The sequence below is a fragment of the Vicugna pacos genome, chromosome 14 (genome assembly GCF_048564905.1).
Source record: "Vicugna pacos chromosome 14, VicPac4, whole genome shotgun sequence".
NCBI lineage: Eukaryota > Metazoa > Chordata > Mammalia > Artiodactyla > Camelidae > Vicugna > Vicugna pacos.
Window position 1 is genome coordinate 54,995,457 of NC_133000.1, and position 26,865 is coordinate 55,022,321.

A 26,865-nucleotide genomic window follows, 5' to 3' on the forward strand; every position below is an offset into this window, starting at 1 on the left:
GAGGTTCCTGAAGACAATGCTAAAAATGGGTGAGAGAGGCAGCAGTGTGAAATTAATATTCAGTTTGGGGCATGCTGTGAAGCAAACAAATATAGATATCCAATATAAATGTAATATTTATGTCTTACTTTCAGAAGAGAGATCACAGCTAGTGATTCAGATTTGAGAATTGTGGAAGTTAACATATGTTTGCCCAGATGTTTTTGTTCCTACGTCTTTGATACTAGATCTTTATGGTGGGAAAATTTCTCCCTTGAATGCATAGATCCACACCTTTATTCCACACAGGTATAGGACACATTTCAGACCAATTTCATGACTTCTGTCAGAAACTGGGCATAAATGTGTTAAGTCACTCCTTTGCCTCTTAGGAAAATAAAGTTTTTGTTGCTGATATTTAAGGACTGCTATTCCCACTAAACTTAAAGTATCTTCTTGTAGTTAAGGTCTTCCTTTAATCCTACAAACTATTTTCATTTCTTTTTGTTAGTTACTGTTGGTTTCTGTAGCTGGCAAACAGACATCTCAATAAATTATTGAAATTGGTTCCAGAGAGAGAGCTATAGGTATTATTCCCTCTGAAATATATGATGTGTTTGGAATTAAATACTGAGCTACATTTCAGTGAATGGCAATGAGCGTGTGATTCATATTTCAGAATGGTAAAAGAACAGCTTATTTTAGGAAGTTGAGAAACAGTTGCTCAAACTATGTTTACATAGGGCCATGAGTTTATTGAAGAAGATGCTCTGAGCCACCAGACAGCTGCTGCCATAGGATGACTTAAAAGTTAGTATGAGTATTGAAGCCACACTTCAAGGAAGCTGATTTGACATTACTGAAACACACAGTGAGAAATGTACACACTCAAATACCAAGTGGAGAGGCTGGTGACAGGTTAAAAACCTGTGTGGGATTTTTTAGGTCTGACCATAGGCAATGAAAAATGCGTGACCTGGCAGACCCTGTGGAGGAAAGCTGCCCGCCCACACCATATTTGGTGCTCAGCCAGTGTGCTGCAATGTCTGATGGGAATTACAGTCAAGAACTCAAGGACTCTAGCTGGTCATTCTCTTGGCATATTTGCACTCTTAGCCCAGGCACCTTCATTCTTAGGTCTTTTTACATGAAGTCTTAGGGAGAGGTCTTCTCCAAGCACCTCTTCTGAAGCTTTCTTATGAGGAAAAGAGGGATAAATCCCTTCCAGCTCAGCTGAACTCCTGACATCAGGATGCTCACCACAAGATACAGAATGTAACCCAGTGTTTTTCCCTGTTCACACTGAAATATTCTATTATTGATTCTGACTCTTAACAATGAGATCATTTATTGGCAACCTGGATGGCTAATTCTGTAGGTTGCTGCATTACAATGTCAGTTGAATTTACAACCTGCTGTGTCACTCTGTGTGAACTTGAAGGCACTGATTGATACTGAATGAGATAAGAAACACAAGAAGATGGCTATCATAATGGATATGAAAGACATGGAGCAATGTCCCCACTGTGGATACCTTGTCTAACAAAGCCACGTTCACATGCAAAAGGAAGCTAGTAATGTTCAAAGTCCCTTTCTAGTAATAATGTTATAAAATTTACCTGGAGACCAGGATAAAAGCTTTATAGTCCTTAGGCGTTTGGAGGTAAAAAAAAAAAAAAAAAAAAAAAAAACCAAAAAAAAACAGCAAAGAGAAGGATTTTACTTACAGAAAGTGTATACATTTAGCATTTTGTAAGAAATCTTGAAAATTCATGCTCCTGCTTTGCAAAAGTAGACAAAATTATTGAAATGAGTTTGTTCATTAGAAGATTTACATATATACTTTAAGTTGAAGGATATATGACTTAAAATAATTTTTGTTGTTTTTGGATTTATGTGCTGGGTTCCAAAAAAAGGCTTAGAATAAGGAAAGCCGTTGGCATAGTATTAAAAAGACATTCAGTGGTTATAGGATGACAGACATTTAGACTGCATCTGTTGTAGGCACGTGGCTAATGATCCTCTTACTATATCTCCCTCAGAGTCTGGACAACTATTTTTCCCTTCTTCGTGTTGCTGAAGATAATCAGAATTTAAAAAATGACTTAGCATCAGTGGCCAAGAATGCTAATACGACAGGCTGCAGTAAAAATTAAAACCTCAATTATAGTGCAGATTAGAATAACTCTGGATAACCATGTTCTAGTGGATAAATATGATGTACAGGATCATATGATAGGAGACATTTAATCAGACATCAAGACACAAACAGGTCAGTTATATGGTTTACAGCTTGCTCTCTATGTCTTCTTATTTGATTTATATCAAATATAAAAGCCAGCAAAAAAATTAAAACATCCTCTGTCTCACCAACACTAGTGAAAATAAGCCATGCTGAGCTATTAGATTAAAAATTAACAACCTTTCACTGAATGAGATTTGTAGTCTTTCACCAGATCACAGTCGTAGGGCTGGTGGTAGTAGCACTACTAGTAGCAGAAAGAACAATAGTGAAAGTTTAAAATATCGCCGTTCCCTTGAAGAAGAAGCACATTATGACATGCTGTATAATACTACATTTCAAAGGAAATTGCAGATTATCATCACCATCAGACACATCAAGGATATCGGTCACTCCTAGCACATTATAATTTAACTTGCCGTTGCTGAAAGTAATAAAATGGGTTGATGTAAATTTTATTGGGTATTTATCCCAATTAATTTGCTTTTCCAGATGTGGTCTCCTCATTTGAGAAAATAAATATAGTTATTTCCATTTAGAATAAGGCTACTGATTTTTCAAATGTGTTTTCTGAATTCCAAGAAAAGGAAAACAAGAGAAATAGAAATTTTTAAGGTATAAAAATATCAACCATGACTTTTCTATGAGTTTCTAAAGGGGAAGCATGATCAGATTGTTTATCAGAAGTACACACACTTATAAAATATAATTCATCTATAGCCATGGATGTAATTCAAAGAATATACACTTTCTTTATTCCTGTAAATATACATATATATGTATATGTATATTTACAGGAATACATATATATGTATATGTATATATATATGTATATGTATACATATATGTATATGTATATTTACAGGAATCAAACAAACAATGGCAGGAAAAAAATCTCTCTCTTTGGGAACCCATTTACTGGTCTCTGGTCTGCCGTATGGTCTCTCACACTTTCAGGAATGAGACACTCATCCTCACAGGTTCTGGAGTTGTGGAGAATGTTGACTCACAGCTGAGTCTAGGATTCAGAGAGAGCAGCCTCATCTGATGTTAACATTTTCCAGGGCTGCCAAGATCCAGTGATTGGTCAGTATGAAATTATACAGATCCAGCCTGGTTGCCTCTAGGCAGGACAATTCTGAAGGTTGTTCAGAGGTTACTGTGAGATGCTCTGAGCTCTCTGTTGCAACTGCATTGTAGTTTTCTCACTCTGCCCAGTTCTACTTCCACCCTTGCCAATCATTTCTAGTTACGAATGGGCAATCCTGTAAACTTCCTAGGTGCACATCTTCATCCCAGAGTTGTCTTCACAGAGACTCTGACAGAAGATATTTGTGAGAGAATTGATCTGAGGAATCACTCTAAAGAATGGGATTTACAGATACTAATATATATATAAAATAGATAAACAAGTTTATACTTGTATATAGCATAGGGAACTATATTCAATATCTTGTAATAACTAATCATGAAAAAGAATATGAAAATGAATATATGTATGTTCCTATATGACTGAAGTATTGTGCTGTACACCAGAAATTGATGCAACATTGTAAACTGACTATACTTCAATTGAAAAAAAAAAGAATGGGATTTGGGAACTGAACCACAGACCAACTGACTGGCTAACACTGAGAGCAGATGAAGCATGAAATGTCCTCGGTGTGTTGTAATGGCACTGGTTTTTATTGGGACATCAGAGAAAGGGAACATACTGACAGGTACAGTATTCTAAGCATTTGAGAAGTTTTGGGGAAAGTAGTAGTTGTAAAAAACATGAAATTGTATGATTGCCTCTGGGGAAAATTTGCATATTGGAGAAAAACAATGAAATTCATTCAATTCATCAACAACTGAAAGTAAGGTACACAAGTCAGACAGCTTCCTTGACTCTTAATCTGTGATCAGAGGACAGAGCATTAGGTCCAGGATTTGTTTTGAAGAGTAGCCGAGCTCCAAAATAGGCCGAGTTCTCAAACTTGGAAGCTCTTCTTTGCCAAAGTCGGAGACTTGATTGGGGATAGATATTTCCTAAGACACAAATACATAAGCAGACAAATAGTGTATTATTCTCATTTACAAAATCGTAATTTTTATTTATATCTTATTTTGATGTAGCAGACATTTAAATCTGCTTTTAATAGAATATGGTTAGTGCAGTTTCAGCATTTTCAAATACGAGCATAATTTGTATTTGCCTTCAGGCTAAATACAAGCTACTGTGATTGTTACAGGAGGGTTTATATGTAGTTAGCTCAGGATTCAAATACCACTTTTATTAATTCCAAACTAAGATGCTTTGGCAAAGTTTCATAAACTTTTCAACCATTGATATCATCATTTCTTTTTTCTTTTTTTAGCTTCACAGTTGAAATAGGAATAAAGTGATACTTATCTCACTGGGCTACTTGTAGGATTAATAACAAAATTATACAAATCAATAGTTACAGTGCCAAATACATAGAGGACATTAAATAATATTGGATGCTAGTATTTTAGATAATGATTTACATAGATAAAATCATAGGTCAAAATTGTATTCTCTCAAGATTTTTGACATTGCTCCATTGCTTTCTGTACTTAATTTTGAATCCAATATTTGATGACAGTTCAACTTGTTTCTATCTTTATATTTTTCTTTCCAAATATGAATCAGTATAAGATTGATTTTTATTGCTTTTTTTCTGTCTTAAATGTGAATATATTTCTCTTTTCACCATTTTCATGATGATTAGTACTTTCAATACATGCATCATTATAGATTATGATATGTGCATAACAGAAAGGGGATTTGATATGCCTAATTTGTAGCACCAAATTCTAATATCTAAAATGTAATCAATAGTATGCTGCCATTCTGTATCTAAAAAGCAGTATATGTAGACAATTTCTGTCAGACATAGATTCTGTAACCCACACACTCCCCTTCCCCAAATATTTATATACTGATTTATTTATTGGAGTCATATAACATAGGGTACAATGTCCAATTCAGTGTTCTTTTTTTTTATGGTCATTTATCTGTTCTTACATTAATTCAATAAACAGGTATATTTGGCAATGTTCACTATATGCCAATTTTCTGCTATATACTATCAGTTTCTGGTAGTTGTAGAAACAGAATCAGTAAAGGGTACAAAGTGTTAAGATGAGGAAACTCAGTCTGAAGTAATCCCAGCACAAGGGCAACAGAAAAACGCCTTTCTCATTTTCCATTTATGGCAGATGTTAAGTTTCCATTCTTGACAAATATTTTCAGTTCTATAATTTTGATGATTATAAATTAAAGCTAATGAGTAGAATTTATTCACTTACATAGATCAAAGTATCTTTGAGGAAAGGCAATGATCACAAATAAGAACATGTACACTGCAGATTATTTGCTTCCAGGGATTGTGACTTGTAAATTAAAATGTAAAACAAAGACGGAATGTAAAGTACATTATCTAAAACCCTATTGTAATTTTGTTTGTCTAATGTACGCATGGCTGAAAATAAGGCAATTGTGTTGAAGTCTTCCATCTGTTCTTTCATTCATTCTTCCCCCCTACCCCCATCGGGTTGTCTGAAATGATCAAGCTCTAGAATAACTAAAAAAAAAAAAAATTCAGTTAGGTAAAAAAAAAATATATGTATGATTTGAATTACCACTCCATTGACTTCAGCCTTTTGACTCTTAGTCTGTAAAACACAATCGTAACAGCACATTACTCCATATTTGATCTATGTTAACCAGGTTTCTTTTGGCACTAACATTATATGATGCTTCAAAATCTCTTGATTAGTATTGACTTGTCTCTGAGTTGTGTGTCAACTTCTTTGAGCTTCCAGGGCTGCACATCTCATTTTAATCATGGTTTGGCATTAATCTTTATGAGAGATAAGAATGTGTGCCATTAGAAAGTAAATTGATTTGAGTGAATGCCAGAAACTACACAAAACACTTAAAATCTTCATGCTGTGCCTTTGAGATTTGATATTATTATTTTCAACATGCATACTTTGCTGTTTTAGGACATTTAAATACTAATGAAATTAATGTTAGGTGAGTTTATGTTAACTTCTTGGGGATAGGGTTGATATATTTTTCTTAGGAAATAATACATTATCATATGAATAAATATTTGAATCAACTTTTGATTGAAACTTTAGTTTTTGGGAGATTTTGAATTGAAACCTACTCACTTTCACTTTTCTTAATCTCAAAGACTTTAAGGAGAAAGTTATAAAATTAATGATTACAATTAATTGACATTATATCCAGGTAAACATTAAAGATAAAGTAAAATCATAGTTGATAGACATAGCAGTTAGCTTTTTCTGTTTTCTTTTAAAAATGAACTGAAATAAAATAGTGTATGAGACAGAAATTTTATGTGTGGGTGGAAACCAACATTGAGTATTAAAAAGAACAGAGTTTAAAAAATGATTTCTTATCTAAGAAGAAATTCATAGCTATGAAGTCTAGAGAAATTATTGCATTTCTTGATGATATTAGAGAACCAGGATCCATCCCTGTTTTTCTCAGTCACCCTCTGTGTAGCTTATGGGCACTCACAAGATTGCTACTCTTCTGCAAGCATCAGGCCCATGTTCCAAGCAGAAGTAAGAAGATAACAAACAACACCTGTGAGCACACTAACATTGTAAGAGTTTATCTAGAAGCATCACCAAACAAGTTCTACCTGTCAGCAGCACTTCTAGCCTCAGTGCACTAGTGGAATGTAGTAATGCCATCTGGGAAATTTGTCAGTTTACATAAACTGTAGATTTTGTTAGTAAAGCAGAAATGGGGAGCAGATATTAAATAAACAATAATCCGTGCATGTCTCAAAATGTGAGAGATACGATATATTAAGTTTCACCAGGAATACCAAGGAGACTGAAATGTTGCAATAAGCTTAATAGGAAGGGGACACAGTCAGGTATCCTGAATTTTACAGCTTCAGAGTGTACAAATTGAGGAACATGTGAAATTACTATTTTAAATATATATTTGTAAAGTGGCATTACAGATAAACTCCTTCTTATTCCTCAAATTCCTTCAATTATATCATCTTTTATTATTTATACAGCTATTCAATATAAATAAATTACTGCTAGTAGTTACAATGCTGTCAGTCCTGTCTTTGTGTGTATGCATGTCTGTGTGTATATATATATATATGTATATATACACATATTTGTCCCAAAGATTTTTATGGATATATGATTTCATGGGTTTGCTTAAAAATTTTATAGCTCAAAGCCAATTTTTAAAGTTATTATTACAAGCCAAATATAGATAAGTACAAATACAATAGATAAGGACTGAGAGATATAATGATGCTTGTCTAGTAATTTTAGTAATTTTTTCCTCTTATGCTTTCTTGACCTGTGAAATTTCATCTGCTTTAAGGATAGGGATCCATCAGAAATGTTTCTTTGATTTCACAGGGATTTCACTATTTGTAATCAGCAAATAACCCCAATTGACTCATGATTTTGGTAGAATTGTGTTTATCAATTGCCCTGATAAAGAGAGATAGAAAGGAAAGAAGAAAGGAAGGCAGGAAAGAAGTGGGGCGGGGAGCGGGGGGGGAGGAGGAAGGAAGGTATCTAGATTCATTAATTCTTTTTGTAAAGTATATTTGAGCCCCTAGTACTTGCAAAGCACATTTCTATGCAGCATCGTTCCGACTGTGAGAAAAACTTAAAAAAGAAGAGTCTTTTGGATTAATGAGTTAGCATTTGTAGGAGGAGGGAAAATAAATAAAGACATCTGTAAGATGTCAGAAGCTAATGAGTACTATGAGGAAAAATAATTTAGGGTAAGGGGATTGTGATGAGAAACTGCAATTTTAGACAGAGAGAGCTGACAATGAGTATTTCTTGAAAGCTGACAATTAGCGGAAAGCAGAAAAAAGTGCTGGAGTAAACCAGTAGGTAGTTGGTGGAAGAGCCTGGAGGCAGAGGAAGAGCACTTACAAAGTCTCTGGGGTGAGGGAATGTTCCATGAGCAGCAAAGCCAGCAGGTTGGCGGAGATAAGGAAGAAGAGAGAAGGGTAGGGAGGTGTGGTGGGATGAGAGGCCAGAGGAAGGGGTTCACAAGGGCTATAGTAACATTTCTGGATTTTAATCTGAGTAAATGTGAAGTAAATCATGGGATTTGAGCTGACATAATCTGGCTCTTTTTCAGATTGCTTTATGCAGAATAGAGTGAAGGAAAAACATCTATTTTTTTATATTTGTTTCTGCAGTTTTCCTGTGTGCTGTTTTTCACCCCAATTGTCTTATTGAAAATGGTGGTATTTAAGTATGTATTGTCAGGAATCAGTTTCTTCACTTGTACTCCTTCAGAGGGTGAAAATTAATTAGCAATATCTTAACTATATTCCAGAGTTTATATCTTTTGTTGGCTGAAATCCTTAAAATTTGATTATGTGTTGCAATATTTGTATACATCTTATTTGTATATCCATTAAATTTTTGTTTATATATACTAATATGTAATATACATTTAAATATAATTTTTCACATATATGCACATACACACATTGATACTAACAATAAACACTCTTCATAATCTTTATCCCCAATTATGACCATTAACTTTTTGTTTTCTTTCATTTTTTAATTAACTGATAATTCAAATAATCCAAACTCAGATAGATAATTTGAGTGTATGTTAAATATACTTCTCTCTTTTTTTAATAGAATTCAGTTTTAAACAGCTGTGCTAAATTTCAGATACATATTAAAATTTTAGTACCTCTTACAGATTTTAGTGATTTAGTTTCAAGTTCTTTTATTCCACAGTATATCTTTTACTCTTTTAAAGTGTACATGAACAATGTGTTTTGTGCCTTTGCCTACTTCTAAAATACATTGTTAGTTTGTTCTTTGTGGTAGTTATTACTGCTTCTCACATAGATCTGCTGGCTCTTTGACTTTCAAACAGATGGTAAGATTTCTCATCCTAATCTATTTCTAGTTGAGCTGGCCCATATGATTAGTTCTATTGAATATGATGAGAGCGGAAGTTCTGCATTGCTGGTATTTGAACACAGATATGTGTTCCATAGATCTCTGTTTCCTTCTGTCATGGCACCAGCAATATTTACAATGGCCCCTTCTCTATTGGGCTTTAACTGTAAATGTGTAAAATGAACAAATCCTCACTTCTCTCAAACAACCACAATGGCTCATATAGCATAAATGATATACTATCCATTTGTGTTTTAAGATACTGGATATTTGAATATGTAGCATATCTGTTACCTTTTAAATACTATGAAAACACTACCTAAAGTGAGGGTGCATCTATAACAAAAATATATGTGTCAATTTTAGGTGTGAAGTTTAGTAGAAATAAACTATTTAGGGGGCAGGATGGTTTGTCATCCATATTATAAGGAAGCAAAATCTGTAGTTCTAGGATATGAGATTTAAAAATTTAATTTTACTATTGTGGGTTTGCTGTTGTTGCTTGTGTTTGAATAGTTGTAAAAAAAAAAAGAGATTGTAAGAGAATTGTCTAATTTGAAATTAGAAATGGAGAGTCAAGGAATTCACAAATTCAACAATTTATAGGGCGTGAATAAATTATAGCTTCTTAGTTCCAAGCAATCATACAGTTAGGGAAGCCTTTAAGCAAAAAGGCAGAATCAAAATCAGCTTGTAGCTAAGATCAAGTCAAGGGGGTTGGCTGTCACATCCATAGCTAGAAACCCATGAAAAAAGATGAAGTCATTACCAAGTAAAACCCTTTTAATTGGACTAAATGACTCAAAGCAAATTTGCTAAGTTTTGAGTGTCTGTTGGAGCAACAGAAGCCTGCTAGGGTTACATTACTTTCTTTAGGGAGAGGGAGGGAGGAGGAGAGAGAGAGAGATCCATGGAGGTGGTTAGCAAAAAAACGAGTAATCTAAAACAAACCATAACACTTCAAGTATGTCTATTAGCACAAAAATTAATAAGAATAAAATAGAAAAGAAAAACATGACATTATGCCTTTGAGATAATTGATTTACAAAATATGTATCAATTTAGAAGAAAAATGTCTCTGCCTCTTTTGGACTTAAATGACCCTTGGGGCAGAAAAGAGGCTTAGGAACATGCTTAGCCACCAAAAGTAGACACTTCAATAGGTGCCAAGGTATTTAAAGAAAATTGAAATAAAAAATCTGTGTTTGTTAATTATCTGACTGTGAATAAATTACTGAGTATATATAATTTTGCTTAAATTACCATTACAAATATTTCAACCTCAAATGGTGCTTTTTAAAATCAATAGAGACCAATGACAAATATGTCTTAGATATTGTGAATGTGAAACATCTATGAGACCCCTTACAGAAAAATCACTGCATAAGAGATAATGACCAATTGTTTGGCTCATTTCAACATAACTTAATTAGGCCTTCTGTAATCTTGTAATTCCAAAAAGATTCTTACACCATCCAGGTTATTTTTTAGCAATAACATTTTCCAAAATAAAATTTTTACTGAGAACTACATACTTTTTATTTGATCTCTAATTTATTAGGGTTGGAAAACATCTTTACCATGTCATTCAAAACAATTGCATATACCATGGAGAATAAGCTCTAAATGAAATGGCATGACCTACTAACCTTATCAAAAATCTGATATCTTGGACTGACATTAGTGGCAGTCACCATTTAACTGGGTCAGTTTCTAAGAGAAAAATAAAGTGGAAACAAAAATTGTTCAATTTTTTAATGTCAATTGAAATACTGCGTTTGATTGGCAGAAGACACAGATTCACAGTAGTTCAATAAATGGAAGTATCTAACATGACCCTGAGCACTCACTCTAGGTTACCTGGAAAATGAGCTACTTGATACTGGAAGAACATCATCCCCTCTGCCTAGAGGGGACTGTACTCAAGACAATGTTAACCCCACAGTGGAACTCTTAACATGCCACTATTGCCCTAATTCCTCAGGAACAGAGCAGCTGGTATTATCGGACAGTCTTAAACAGTTGACACCCCATAACTGGACTGCCTGATGTCACACAGTTCATTTTCAATCCAGTTAGCAAAATGGCTTTCCTTCCTGTGCCATAAAGAGGAGCAAAATGGCAGCATTAGTAGTTCCTGCACTGGAATATAGACCCATATTGCAAGTTTACCTTCACTCTGGCTTCAAGATGTGAGATGACAGGGAAACAGAGGGATTTATGCCCTAATTCCTCTCCTTTCTGATCTCCAATTTGTGAATTTTCTTTTCTCAATAAAGCTGCTTGCTTAACTCAAGCCATGTTGTGACTGAAGTCTATCCCAAACCTTAGTTCATAACAAATGAAGGCTCACACAGAGGATAACATCACTCAGATAGAAGATACACACATACCATTAAAAATATGGAGTGCCACGATCCTTGACCCCTTTTATTGGGTTTGAAAATGACAACAATAAAAAATAACTTATTCATAAATACTGAACTGCAAATATGAGTAAACCATTCATAAGTATCTTTCTACACACAAGCACACATACACACATGAAGTTAAATGATCATATTTTGATGATTACAAAAGGTAATTTAGAAGAGGGGAGGGTAAAACTCAGTAATAGACTGCGTGCTTAGCATGCAAGAGGTCCTACATTCAATCCCCAGTACCTCCTCTAAAAAATTAATAAATAAATCGAATTACCTCCCCCATAAAAGGAATAAAAAGAATAAATAAACAAAAGGTAACTTAGGATATTTTCTTGAACTCAAAAATAGTATAGAGCCATGATGAAAATATACAAGTATTGAGGTTAAGCTGTAGACAAACAACTAAAAACAAAATAGATTTTCCCCACAGTTACTTTAGACAGTTCTCTAGCTTACTCTGGCATATTCTTTCTATTTTTTCTCTTATTTTCCTTCTTGCTTCGACATGGGCAGAGGAGACAATAAACACAAATATAGGTACCAATAAGGATGAAAAATCAATAGCTTCACAGAAATAGATAAATGGAAAAATAGAAGTTTATCATTTTGACCTTTCCAAATATTCCTGATTCAAAATTTAAAGAAGATTAAAATAAGGATATGCGTCTGTCTGTCTCTCCCTCTCTCTCTCCATTTATTTATCTACATTACATATAATTATACATTAATACATATATATTATTTATCATGAATTTATCTTTATCATTATTTATCATATTTATCTTTCAATTTAGGTGTATATTTAAATATTTTAGTTATATATATGTTTATATAAAATAGTTCTCATACTTATATAAAATATCAATAAACAGAAACTTCAATTACATAAAGTAGGGAGGCTGGAGTGGAGAGCTCTCATGCCATGTGAACACAGCAGAGTCCAACAGAAAGAAGAAAGACTCCTTTTGATTCCTGGCAAGAGCTCAACCATGGAATGCCATGGACTCTTTGTATACTATAGATCTCTCTTTTCCCCTCTATAAAAATGTTTTCCTTTTCTTTTTTTGTGGGGACTTGCATGTGGATTACCATGATTATAGACCCCAAATTGCAGTTCTCTGCTGATCCTGAATAAATTCATCTTTGCTGTTGAAAGAACTGGAAGTCTACTTATTTTAGGTCAATACTTTCATATTATATTGAGTTTAATGTTGTTGTTTCTTTTGATTTATTATTTCCCACTGCTTATAATATATAGTAATTTTAACAGAGTTGTATCATAGTAATATTAGACTCAAACTCAATTTAGATCTGCCTTTTTATTATTTTTCCTAGGAGAATCTTTTACTACAAACATGTAGGTACTCCTCATAGGATTCCTAAAGTAATTTGAACACTATCTTTTTTAACAGATATAATTCATAAAATAATTTTTTAAAAAATCTCATAAAGTACTAGTAGTATTAGGAGTACTGATATGAATAACTTAATAGTTACTTCTGTTGCATTTGAACTTAAAATGATGGCTAAAAGGCATTCAAAGTATAGCTTTAAAATAATATCTGAGATTTACATGTTATAAAAAACCAAACGAGACACTGAAATAAGAGTTAAGCTCTACTTCTGACAATAACAGAAACCAGAAAGTATTTCCTTAATTTACGTTCAGTTGAAACATGCAGTAAAACTTTAGATATATTGAGCTTAAGATTCTCAACAACTTTATAATTATAAAATTAATGAAATTAATATCTTGGTGAGACCAGTGTTATTTTATTATATGACTGCTTCATCAGTCTCCAAGCTTTTTAAATAAGTTTCCTAGTTCATTTGGTTAAGAATTCACATTATATGGTTAATCTGAACAGCATGCTTCCAGCAAATGCTCTTGAATAAAATGAGTTTGTAATTGGAAAGCTGAAGTGTTGCTTGAATACCTTCCAGTCAATTAGAGTAAATACAATTACCTTTTTAATTGATAGGATGTAGTACTACAAGCACCAACTGTATAATGTTATTTTAAATATAAATAGACATGATGTCAGACACAGGACTTAAACCCAGAGTTTTCACTTTCCTCAATTCTTCAGCTTTTTAAAATATTAATTAAGTGGTATTTCAAAATATCGTACTCCTATTAATAAAATAAACCTGAGTCCTTGTAAGAAATAGTCTAATGTCTTTTGATGGTTTCATAAAAAGTTATGAGATTGTAAGTTATCTGAATTCTTATTCATAGAGTGGGAGAAAAGTTCTTTCCTCCTTTCTACCTCCTAGATAGTGGAAGGTTCTGTACATTTTTGTCAGACAAAAATTTAAAAATAGATACATTCCTAGGTAAAAAGTCAAATAATTTATATTGTTTCAGGACAGAAAAACAAATTGATGACAATATACTACATTCCTGCTTCCCAGACAGGTGAGGAATTGTCCAATTTGAGGGTATTCTGGAACTCTGTTATCAAGAAGCAAAGCCCAAAACTGCCATATCACATTTGGGTTGTGGACCTAGTTATTTTTGAAATTTTAAGTTTTAGTTTTTAAGAATAATAGACCAGGGTGGTGATATCAATAAAAAACAGTAGAGTAAGGAATTCTGAAGTTCTCTCATAAATAAGATCAATGTGAAAAATGGTGAAATTATCAGAATCAGTGTTTTCAAAACTCTGGAAATTAACCAATTACTCAACAATCTGAGAGCATTTATTCAAGAAAAAAATCACTGAAACTTGGGGTAAGAACTCTGTGCTTTGTGATATTTTAACTTGCTTTATTTTTATTCCTCTTCTCTAGCTCTGTAGTAGTCTTAAAAAAATACTCTGCAAATGTAGTGAAAAATCTGGCAATCACTGAAGTTCGATAAACAAAGTTAGATTTTCTTCAAAGCTATATTCTCAGAGTGAATTATATTCTACATGTTTGATGTTTCCCTGAAAGATTCCGGTTTCAAGTTTGCCTTTATTTTTCTGATTTGGAAGTTACCCAGGATGATGCCAAAGGCATTTATCAAAAATTGTTAGAGACAATGGCTTAATGTTCCAGCCTCCTGAAGATGTAGATAACAATTGGGGTAGACAGTAGGCTAACTAAAAAGCTTAAAAGTAAAATCTGGAAGGTGAATGTCTATATGGACTTTGAAAAATTCTGATATATTCCTTGGAATCTAGAGGGCCATATGCATGTACAGAATTGTTCAAGCCCAAGGCCCTGGACTAGCTTAGACAACACCTGAGAAGGTGCTAATCTCTCACATCTGACTGACCTTGAGCCTCCATGCAAGCAAGAAGTGAAAGCTAAGGCAGAATTGTCAGTCATCTGGTGGAGTGCTAAAGGCATGCCATAAAACACACACAAAACACCTTGACAAAGCCTGGAGATATGCTGATTCCACATGTTTAGCAAAATTTCTATCCAATAATTAAATGACCACTAAGCTCCTTAGCATAGATTTCAACGGCCTAATATGACAGACTGCAGACTTGCAGAATTGGTTTAGAAAAGTCACTAAACAAATAATTGATGCTATGTAGCACAATTAAGGAAGGCTTTAAGAAAAATAGAAAGACATTCCATGTTGATGGATTGGAAATTTTAATATGGTTAGGATGTTAAATTTCTCTAACTGATCTGTAGATTCATTGCAACCCATATCAAAATCCCAGATGTCTTTTTTTGTAGAAATTGACAAACTGATCCTAAAATTTATATGGCAAAACATAGGACCCAAACAGAAAAAAAGAATAGAGTTGAAGAACTCATACTTGTTGATTTTTTTTCAGTTCTGTGGGTTACCTTTGCATGATTCCTCGTACATGTAGCTGATACTGATAAGCCCTGCCCTTCTTGTTCTGTGCCATCTCCAGACATCTCAGTTAAGCCTATCTCCTCAGCAATCCTTTTTGTGTTGTTATTTTGGGGTTTTTGCTTCACTGCTGCTGTGGGTTCTCAGCTGGATTCTTGAGGACCCCAGGGCTACTTTCATTCATAAATAGTAATCTAATTGTTCTTTTTTTTTTCGTGGGGGAGGAGAAGCTTGGTATCTTCTATTCTGTAATCCTGCTAACCTTACTTCCTTGAGATCTAAGGCCTGTTGATGTTTGGCAAATGTGCCAAGGTAATTCAAGGGAGAAAGGATATCCATTTTAACAAAATATGCTGGAACAATTAGATATCCATATGTAGATAAGTAGATAGATAGATAGATAGATAGATAGATACATAGATAGATAGATACATAGATAGAAAGATAGAAGAAAGAATGGCTGAATAAATAATTAATCTCACTCCATACTTCAAACCATATATAATAATTAATTTAAAATTATTCAGAGACCTAAGTGCAAAGCCAAAACTATAAGTGTTAAGAGTAAAATGTAAGAAATACCTTTGGAGCCTTGGGTTAACCAGAGTCCTTTTAGACAAGACACAGATGACACAAATAAAAAAATTGCTAAATTTAATTTTATCAAAATTACCATTTTTTTCTGTGAAATATACTGTTAAGAAAATTAGTAGATATACAACATACTCCTATAAATATTTGGAAAAGGCATGTCTGGTTAAGGAATTGTACCCAGAATATGTTAAGAATTTGCACAACTCACTAATAATAATAATAAAAAGGAGTGTCTATACAAGGCAGGGCCTGGCTACCATCTGGGCTAGGGGCCAGCCAAGCCTACCAGACCTCCCACATAGTCAGCCTGTCACAGCAGAAGGACCCATACAGCCCTCTTAGGGGGAACCCCTAGAGCATATAGCGTGGGTGACGAGAGGAGTGCATTGCCGGGATGCATAGGACATCTCCCACAGAAGGCCACCCCTAGAAGGTTGAGAAATGTAACTTCCGTACCACATTCGTAAAAATACAAACAGAAACTTAGACAAAATGAGGCAGCAGAAGAATATGTTTCAGGCAAAGGAACAAGATAAAACACCAGACGAAGAACTAAGTAACGTGGAGATAGGCAATCGACCTGAGAAAGAGTTCAGAGTGATTGTAAAGCTGATTCAAGAACTCGGGAGAACAGCTGCAAACAGAGAGAAGTTAGAATTTTTTAAGAAAGAGAAAATATAAAGAATAACAACACAAAGATGAATAATACAGTAACTGAAATGAAAACTACACTTGAAGTAATCAATAGTAGAATAAAGGTTACAGAGGAACAGATAAGTGAGCTGAAAGACAGAGTAGAGGAAATCACTGCTACTGAATAGAACAACAACTAAAAGAGTATAAAGAAATGAAGACAGTTTAAGAGACCTCTGAGACAACATCAAGTGCACTAATACTTGCATTATAAGATGCCCATAAGGAGAAAAGAGAAAGAAAGGGCTTGAGAAAATATTTGAAGACATAATAGCTAAAAAGTTCCCTAACCTGGGAAAGGAAACAATCACCCAAGTCCAGGAAGCACAGACAGTCTCATACAGGATAAACTCAAAGAGGAACATATCAAGACACATTATAATTAAAATGACAAAAATTAAAGATAAAGAGAGAATACTAAAAGCAACAAGGGAAAAGCAACAAATAACATACAAAGGAACTTCCTTAAGGCTGTCAGCTGATACTTCAGCAGAAACTGCAGGCCAGAAGGCAGTGGCATGATATATTTAAAGTGATGAAAGGGAAAAACCTACAACCAAAAATACTCTGCTTAGCATGGCTTTCTTTCAGATTTGATGGAGAAATCAAAAGCTTTACAGACAAGCAAAAGCTGAGTTCAGCACAAAGGGAATAACTTTATGACAAATGTTAATGGAACTTCTCCAAGCAAAAACGGAAAAAAAAGATCTAGAAACGAGAATTACAAATTGAAAAACCTCACTGGTAAAGGCAAACATACAGTAAGGTAGGAAATCAACTCTGCTTCAGTTAAAAAAATAAATTCTTGGGGGAAAAAGGAAGCCTGACACAAACCTGATATACTATGTTTTCTATTTATTCCGTTATGGAACAGGCAAAATTACAAGGAAAAAAAACACATCATAGGTGGCTTGTTTGGGGAATGAAGGAAAAACTTAGGGTGATGGAACTATTACATATTTTTATTATTTTGTTAGTTACAAGATTGTATATGTTTGTCACAACTCATAGAACTGTACATAAAACAAGTTGAATCTTAGTGTATGTAAATTATGTATCATTAAATCTAACTTGGAGAAAGGTATAAAATGTAGTCCCTTGAATTTTACATCAATATTCACTCAATTTCGTTTATCTAACCACTCACTGAATTTCTAGATAGAAGTGATTTTTCTGATACAAGTGATAAAAAACTATAATAAAACTTCACTCTGTGATTGACAGGAGAATGCCTGTGTAGTTGAATGTGGTTTACTGGAGCGAAACAGGTACATGAAAGGTTGCCAAAATGAGTATTCTCAAGACACATTGAAACTAATAGTACCATGTCCTCACACAGAGAAAGATCAACTCAGTGAATTTATTTCGTATATGGTTGGGAAACTTTTCCTTGGATTGTCACCCATTTCACATATGAATTGTTAAGTTTGCTAACTTCCCAATATAGAGGTAGGAGTACAGTACTCTCTTTGGTAACTATGACTCCCAAATGCTTCAGTACAAGAAAATGTAATATGTTAATTAATTCTATAAATGCACAAAATGCGTATTTGATTTTATGGCATTTTTAGGTTTTTATCTTTCTATGCAAAATTCACTAGAAAAGAAAAAATATTAAAAAATTACTCTAAATCTCATATGCCTTTTTCTTAAGAGTTTGAATGACATTCTAAAATTACTATTTTATAATTATAGAATTATTTTAAAATTATAGCCACAGAATGGAGATTTCAAGAGTTGTTCAGTATTCCTTATGGAATATTTGAAAGTAACATTGGAGATTAAAGAGAAAAAAAAACAGAGTAATTGGATTTAGAACTCTGCATTTTATTATTACTTTTTTGATATCAGATATTTTAATTTATTTTTGCATTTAGACAATTTACATTCTGCATTTTAGTCTCACCAGTATCATGGCCACAAATTTTAGCATCTCTGAGAATATCCAAATTTTAATAGTTTCCCTGGATTTATGATGTTTTATCACAACATGTGTTAGATCAATATGTTCTTGATATTCTATATGTTTGGAAAATATGTAGTAAGAGAACTAGGATTTTTCTATTTTAAGGTCTGGTGACATTATTTTCAGGACATTAAGTATATACCTTTAGTCAACTTTGATGATAGAAAGTATTCAGTATTGATTATTTAAAATATATGTATCTTTTAATAGGTAAGACCAATAATATTGATTTAGTATAACAGTAAGAAATAATCAAATCAGAGTTGAAATAATAGTGCAACAATGTTTTGTTGGAGGGTGAGACAGCTAATCTTAAGGATTTTCTATTTTAATTATAAAAATCTTTCATGTAAAAACTTAAGAATAATTAAACAAGGATAATGGATTTTCCTGTCTTTGCCTTGAACTTAATACCCACATGTGAAAGGACTTAAATACTTTCCATTTATATACATTTATTCTTTCCAATAAAATTTATAGTCACTTTAATGCTTGTAAAAAAGAGAGTTGGTGCTAAGGTGTTTGAACAAATGGTGTACAGTAATATCTGGGTGATTCCGTACATGCTCTTCAATGATTCCATGAGGTTACCTAAGTTTCTTTAGTAAAATGAAATAGCAAGAGCAGGATGATAAAGAGAATATGGAAGGAGAGGAGAGGCAAGAGTGAGCAGCTGTGTGGCATTATTTGCGGAGGACAGAATGTAAGAGACAGTCACCTTCTTCTACTCATGTTCCTCAGTTATAAGCGAATATGGAGTTCAGACTTCCATTTTCAAGTCTGTCCTTCCCTTGATTATTCCTCAAATACCAAGTTCTTCACTATAATTTAAAGATTGTTTTATTAGCTTATTATTTTGAATATAATCTAATACTAATCATAGCTATTTCTGTATACCAATTATTTATTTTGGTGAATATGCATTCCCAAAATTTAGTAAAAATTATCTTTGCCCAATTTCATGGGTATTAAGTGACATTTAATTGTCAGTCTAGTTTGTCTTTCCAGTGTTCTAAAGGGTTGAGCATCTCTTCAAATGTTTATTTGCTATTTATGACTGTTCTCTACATTATCTGTACACATCTTTTTTTTTTCTTTTTGGTTTCTATTGATTTGTTTACTATGAATTGTTACCTAGTAAGTGGTAGAGATCCTTTATTTTCTACACATATATACAAAAATTAATTTACTCTGCTTGTATATTGTCTTTATGTTTTGAGTAATAGATGTTCTTAATATTAATGAAGTTAAATTTTATATTTTGTTGTGACACCATGCCTCTTTTAAGAGTCATTCCCTAACGTAGAATTATAACATTTCCTACACTTCCTCTTCACAGTCTCCATATATTTTTTTTCCTACTTTGGTCTTTAAGGAATAAGGAATTTATTCTTGTGCATGGATAGATAGTAATTAAGTTATTTTTTTTCCTGTATGAATAACTAATTCACACAGCATTATTTCTAATTGTTGGTTTAGTGACATTTTTCTATGGATTAATGATGTGGATTACTTTTTCATGTGATTAATGGACATTTATTGCTTTTCTTTGTGAAGATTTTGTTCAAGTTATTTGCTCTATGGGAGGACGTTTGTCAAAAGGAATTATTTATATATCCTAGTACGAATGCCAGGAAGTTACAAGTTTTGTGAAAACACTGTCATTAAATGAACATTTTCTTAGGTGTATTTTTTTTGAAATTTAATACAACAATGTTTTGACAATCATTAGTTATAGTATTGTATAAGAAATGTTTAATTCTGTTTGCTGTGAGGTTTTTCTGTGTGTTGAGTCAGTAGGTTTAATTTAAAATTTTAATCCTTTACATTTAGGTCTCTAATGCATCTCAAATTTTGCATAAGGTAAGAGGCATGTTTTTTTTTTCCATACGAATATTCAGCTGTGCCATCATTTTTTTATTAATTTTTTTCTTTCTCCTATAAATTGTTCAGCATTTTAAAAAAAATCTATTGAGCTTTGAAGTATGTTTCTCTATGTAGACTCTACATTCTGATCCATACTTCTCTTCCTTTATGCCAGTGCTACATTCTCTTGATTTCTCTACATTTATATTTAGATTTGATATTAATGAAATGCAGGTTCTTCAAATTTTTTTATTTTTTGTTTGTTTTTGACCTCCTCGATCTTTACATTTCTATGTACATTTTAGAGTCAGCTTCTCAATACTTATATTAAAAATTGCCTACTGGAATTTATGTGCTTCTGCTGAAACTGCACGTCATTTGGTGAATCATCTGTTTTATAAACATTTTAATTAACTTGAAGGGGTTTCTGACTTTTTTAATCTTTGAAAATTTTAGTAATAATGTAATTAATAATTTTTCTTCAAGTTTTCCCGTCTTAACCTCTTTTTCCTCACTTTATAGACTGTAATTACTTGTTATCCTTCTTTATTAGAGTTCTCCAGAGAAATACAATCAATACAGTGTATAGAGAGAGAGAAAAAGATTTGTTAGAAGGACTTGGCTTATATAATTATGGAGACTGATAAGTCCAAAACATGCAGCGTAGGCCCACAGAGGACTAGAAACCCAGGAGAACTGATGTTGCAGCTCTAGTCCAATGACAGTTTGCTGAAGAGTTCCCTCTTACTTGTGGAAGCTGGACACTTTTTTTTTCCATTCAGGCTTTCAACTAATTAGAAGAGGCCCACCACATGAACAATCTGTTTATTTAAAGCTCATTGATTTAAATGTTAATCTCATCCAAAAACACCCTCCCAGTTAATACATAAAATTAACCATCACATCTGTTTCATCATCTGTCACAAATCATGGTTTTTCTTACTTTTTACCAATCTTTATACAGTCTTTGTTTCAGATAATTTTTTGATTTATTCTCAAGTGTACTGATATTTTATTCTACTGTGTCTAATGTGCCATTTAGCTAAACTAGTGAAAGTAAATATAACAACATTTTCTGTAATCAAATTCCTAAAAGTAAAACTCTTCAGTATTTAAGTTTCTGTATTGTAATTGCTAATCACTAATGTCTGTTTTTGAATCTGTTAGCATTATGGAATTCTCCAGTTTTTTTCTTTGCTTCATCATATGGGTTGCTTATACTTAGAGAAATCAGATGTTCTTGAATTCATATTTTACTCACGAGGACAAATGCTAACACATGAAATGTTCTCTTATTACATCATTGTTCATAAAATATATTATTAAACCTTCGAAGTCTTAGATAATCTTTCCAGGAAAACATAATATTTCCTGAAATAGATACTATTTGAAAGAGTTTGCAACTCATTGGGCATCTTTTCATATGGGAAATTAGACAAACTAAACAGTAACTAAGATAGCAAAATAATCTCAGTATTTGTCTTCAGTAAAATATTGTATAATAGACTAGAAAATAACAATTTACAAGTGGCACTACTAGTAAAGTTAAAGATTTGAGTTTTGTAGCATATTACAGCATGAAGAACCCTGAGTGCTGATAATCTCTCTACTTGTCATATTTCCATCACCTACGAAGTCCAATAATTAATTCTCATTTAATAATTGGTTATTCAAAAGTTCAGCCTTTGGTATTAAGACCAAAAAGGAATCTTGGCAACAATCAGGATTAATTACAAAAATGAGATAAAGATGTCACTAATTTTACCTCCTTTGCCTAGTCTAGCCATTGGCAAACTATTTTGTGGTTGATCTTTGAAAAGATTCTGATTACAGAGGTCATAAAGCCAGATTACTATCCTGAAACAAGCTTCTAAGAATGGCTCCACATTCTCCCAACTTCACTAAGAAGTTGGTCTGCTAAATTTTTCAGAATAGTCTCTATATTTTTAATATAAATTATTCATATTTTATTAGTTTATATTGAAAAGACCTTGGAAATTATTCAACTATTTAATTAAGAATTCAAAGAAACAGTAAGTGAGACAAAAGAGGGATCTTTTCTTTTAATATCTTTTTTTAATGTAGACACACATGATTTTACTGAAAACAAAACTGAAATCATTAGGACAGCATGCTTAATATGAGCACTAGGAAGACAGTATAATACAAGAGTCCAGTTTTAATGGGGTAAATTCATTTGAAAAATATAGTAGAATATTAATAGGGTTTCTTAAATCAAACTATGGGAGGTAGTCAGGAACCTAATAATATTGAAGGGTGTTATCTGATTTCTGCCTTTGTAATAATTAGGGGCACATCAAAACTATGGTAGCTTTACACCAACACTGAAGTAATTCTAACTCTCATCTACCTGAGTCATTGAGTAATAAGTCAGAATGTTGCTAAAATATTTACTCTCACCATTTACAGTATAGAAGAAATGTTCTGAAACTTACTGATAATTCATGGTATTCAAAATGGTCATTTTGATGGGAACATATGATAAAAATTGAGGCAATAGTCACTAAAGATAAAATGTCATATTAAAAACAAATATTATAATTTATTACATATAGAAAATATATTGCATGCATTTTGAATAATTTATGTGTAATGACAATTTAGAAATGATCAGGAAGGAACCTATATGACTTCGAAACTACACACTGTTGTTAATGTAAGAATAGAAAGGAAATGATATATTTATATGAATGTTAGATAATTTAAATGTTTTTCAGCCTTCTGCTCTGCTGTTTAGATTTGTTCAAAAGTAATTATTATTATCATTCCATAAAGACAATAGAATTAAGTAAAAAAAGTTTAAACACTACAATTTTAAAATTATGTTTATCCATAGGAATTTTAAAATATTCACCATTCCTTTAAGATTTTTCTCCAACTCAACATTGTATGAAACGATAATAATATCAAATAATTTAGTTATTGGCTTTGATTCAGAATATCTATATGGCTTTCTCCCAAAAAAGCACTCAGTGATTTTTTTCTTTTGCTTTACCCACTGAATTCTGATACATTTATAAAAAGCATTGAACATTTGTCCTGAGAATTAGAAGACTGTCTTTGTTAATTATGTCCTTGAATGTCTATGCATAATATCAAATTGATGCAGAACAAAAGGAGGAGCAATAAATAAAGGATCATTATGAGTAAAAAGGGACTTCATTAAACTACTAGAAGTAATTTGCCACTTATCATAAAATTGCCTGATGAACACTTCCAAAATTAATAGTGAGCAAAAATGTTATTGAAAGTTCTTTCTAAGTGTTCTTTACAATGACTAGATAATAATAGAATGAAAATTACCCAAAAGAATTATAACAATAAAGCATAAAAAGTGATTTAATTTGGATTTTTATGAAACAGAACTATGTGGATGATACTGTCATTAAAAAGTAATTTGGAAAAGAGATATTTTCTAGGAGAGTCAGAATTATAGTATATTTGGTGATTTATAATTTCCAGAAAACAGGAATGCATAAAAATTAGATTAAGTCACTGACAAATATGTTAGCATAAAAAATCAACTCAATACTTATGTAAATGATCTCTTGAGGAATATGGATAATTTGTCTCGAAGTCATCCTTACAAGATAGGTTTTTTAGCTTTTTTATATTTTTAATAAGACATATTTTGAAATATTTAATGAGTATAAATTTATCTTTTAACATCAACCTGTAGTCCAAAGCGTACTGGAAATTATCATTGTAAATCACTGGTATAAAGTTATGGAGCATATAATGTATTAAACTTACCTAGAAGCATTTATGTAGGTATTACAAATATATATATTTTGCTAACCTTGTGTCAGCTGATATATATTCTTCCATAATTTAGACAAAAGATCATTTTAAAACTGTTGAAATGTAACATTTGCTGAAAACTGATTAAAAATGTAATAAAGTTTTATTCATGCATTTTTTTATTCCAGTAATTTTATTTTAGAGAAATCAACCATTTTATTTCAATTTACTAATATATTTTAAAATGAAAAAATAGCACTATTGCTAACTATATGACTAATTTTTTTTTTTCATTTCTTCTGGCCAGGTTGCAGAAGATCAATTAATCAGACATATACCACAAGATCAAAGTAATTTAATGGTATGCCATCATTTTTTACTTTAAAAACTTTGGCAAATGAGTGAAAATTTATTATTTACTATAATTTGCATTCTGTTTGGAAGTCACATACAGAGTATACTGAAAGAATTTAGAATTTCAATATTTTACAATGATGTGTGAAATCTGCTTTTGTTTTTCAAGAAAGCTATATTGTTTCTTAAAATAAATATAATGCTAAGTTAAAGGTAGTGTATATGGACTTTAACGTGCAAAAAGAAGGAAAAGAAGACATATCTTGAATTGGCATTGTTTTTCTAGAAACTTTATTAAAGAGAGTGGATATAGAATAATTTTAAACAATATAGTAAATTTGAAATGTCAAAATTAAGTTTGGTCAGAACGGCAGTATGCTGAATAACTGGAAGTTATCAAGCAGGAGAAATCAGAATCTTGGCAAATAATCTATGGGACTATGTATTTTAAAATCTAATATAGTTAAACTTACCATAATATTTTTCATGTATTTGCAAATGTAAGTTATGTAAGTTTTATTTTGGGGCTACACACGAGATTAGTAGCTTTGTGTTTAAAACCAAAAACATGGAAAAACAGTTTAAAAGTAAATATTTACAAATATAAAATCAACACGTTTGTCTTTCATTCATTTAAGCTTAAAAATGTTTATTGAGGCCCTACAGATATTATCTTAGTCACTGGACATATGGCAATATACAATAAAAGAAATTCTCTTCTATTATGTAGTGTACCATATGCAGGAAGATCCAGGTGATATTCAAATCTTAATTCATTGTAGCATCCACCATTAATAAATTATATGTATATGCACACATATATATATGATGTATATACATGCATTATATACACACACCCCATAAAGTATGTAAAATTGCAGATACACATATACATATAACATACCTAATATGATATATATCATAATAGATGATTATAATATTAATGGAATCTGCTTTTGAGCTGTGCAAATATCTGTGGAGAGTAGAGACAGCAAGTGCAAAACAATTTGGGTTGAGAAGCTGTGTGGAATTCTTATAAAACAGTAAGGAGGTCAGTAAGGAGCAGGAAAGCCATTGAAGGATTCTGAGCAGGAAGTTGAGTGGACTTGTTTGACAGAATTTTGAAATACCAATTTGGCTGCTCCACAGAGAATAGTCTTTGGGGGGTTAGTGGGCAAGGATGAAGACAAGAAAATCACTTTGGAGCTCTTACACTAGTTCAGAATTAGTACTATGGATGTAATAATGGGAGTGGTGATAAATAATGAGAATGAAATATATACTTTAGGTAGTTTTGAAATGTTTTGTGATGGATTATATGAAATATATGGAAAAAAGGAGCCTAGAATGACTTCTATTTACTTAGCTTGAACAAAATAAAGGAAATCATGGTTTTAGTTTTTGAGATAGGTGAAAAATGTGGAAGTAGCATATCATGGGGGTATTCAAAGATTCAGTTTTAGACATTTTTATTTAGTATGACTTATTTGGAATGGTAAATAAGTTGTGAGGAAAACACACACCTCTGAAAATCTGTATGAAGAGGAATGTCAGTGCCACAATCCTTTGTTTATTTGAAATTTTCATAGTGATGACCCAATGAGTATCTTCAGAAAGAAAATACAATTTTTACACGAAGTATTTTATTTAGTATGATTGCCTTCTTCATCTCACAAACTCCTTATAATTGAATGCTTTTCTCAGGTTTATTTTTCTTTCAAAATATTTGTATGAAGTAGGCTATGTAAGTACCAAAACTTATCAAATCAGAGATATGAAACAAAAATAATTTTGCACATAGTTTACATAAGCTACTTTGAAAATTAAAATGATCAGGTGTGAATTTTATAGGCTATTTTCTATGTTAATCTAATTTATTATCATCATATCATTAGTTCAGTGGCACAACTAAAGCATTAGTTGTGGATCCCATAGCCCAAACACTCAATACTTCAAATTATTATAGAAGACAATGCTAAATTCCAACATTACTACCCGTTTCTCTTCTAAGTTATCCATGGACTGCTCAGGCAGCAACCTAGCCGGCACTAGAAGGAGAATAATTGTTACAATCCATTTAAGTTTATCCCAGTATCTCTTGTGCCTACAGATGGTGGTGGTGAAGGAATGGGAAAATAGAGATAAGTAATAGAACATAAAAATGCCTGATGCCTAAGGAAACATAAGGTCCAGGCTCTGCTTCCTGCTCTTTTTCAGC

General features: G+C 32.3%; 1 long non-coding RNA gene across 1 annotated transcript in view; it reads left to right on the forward strand.

Moving 5' to 3' along the window:
* The window catches only part of LOC140685534 (uncharacterized), a 105,567-nt gene that overhangs the window by 30,246 nt on the left and 48,456 nt on the right, over window positions 1–26,865 (forward strand). Inside the window, exon 3 of the long non-coding RNA XR_012058790.1 lies at window positions 24,601–24,654. This is a non-coding gene — a long non-coding RNA (uncharacterized lncRNA). The remainder of the gene's footprint in view (window positions 1–24,600; window positions 24,655–26,865) is intronic.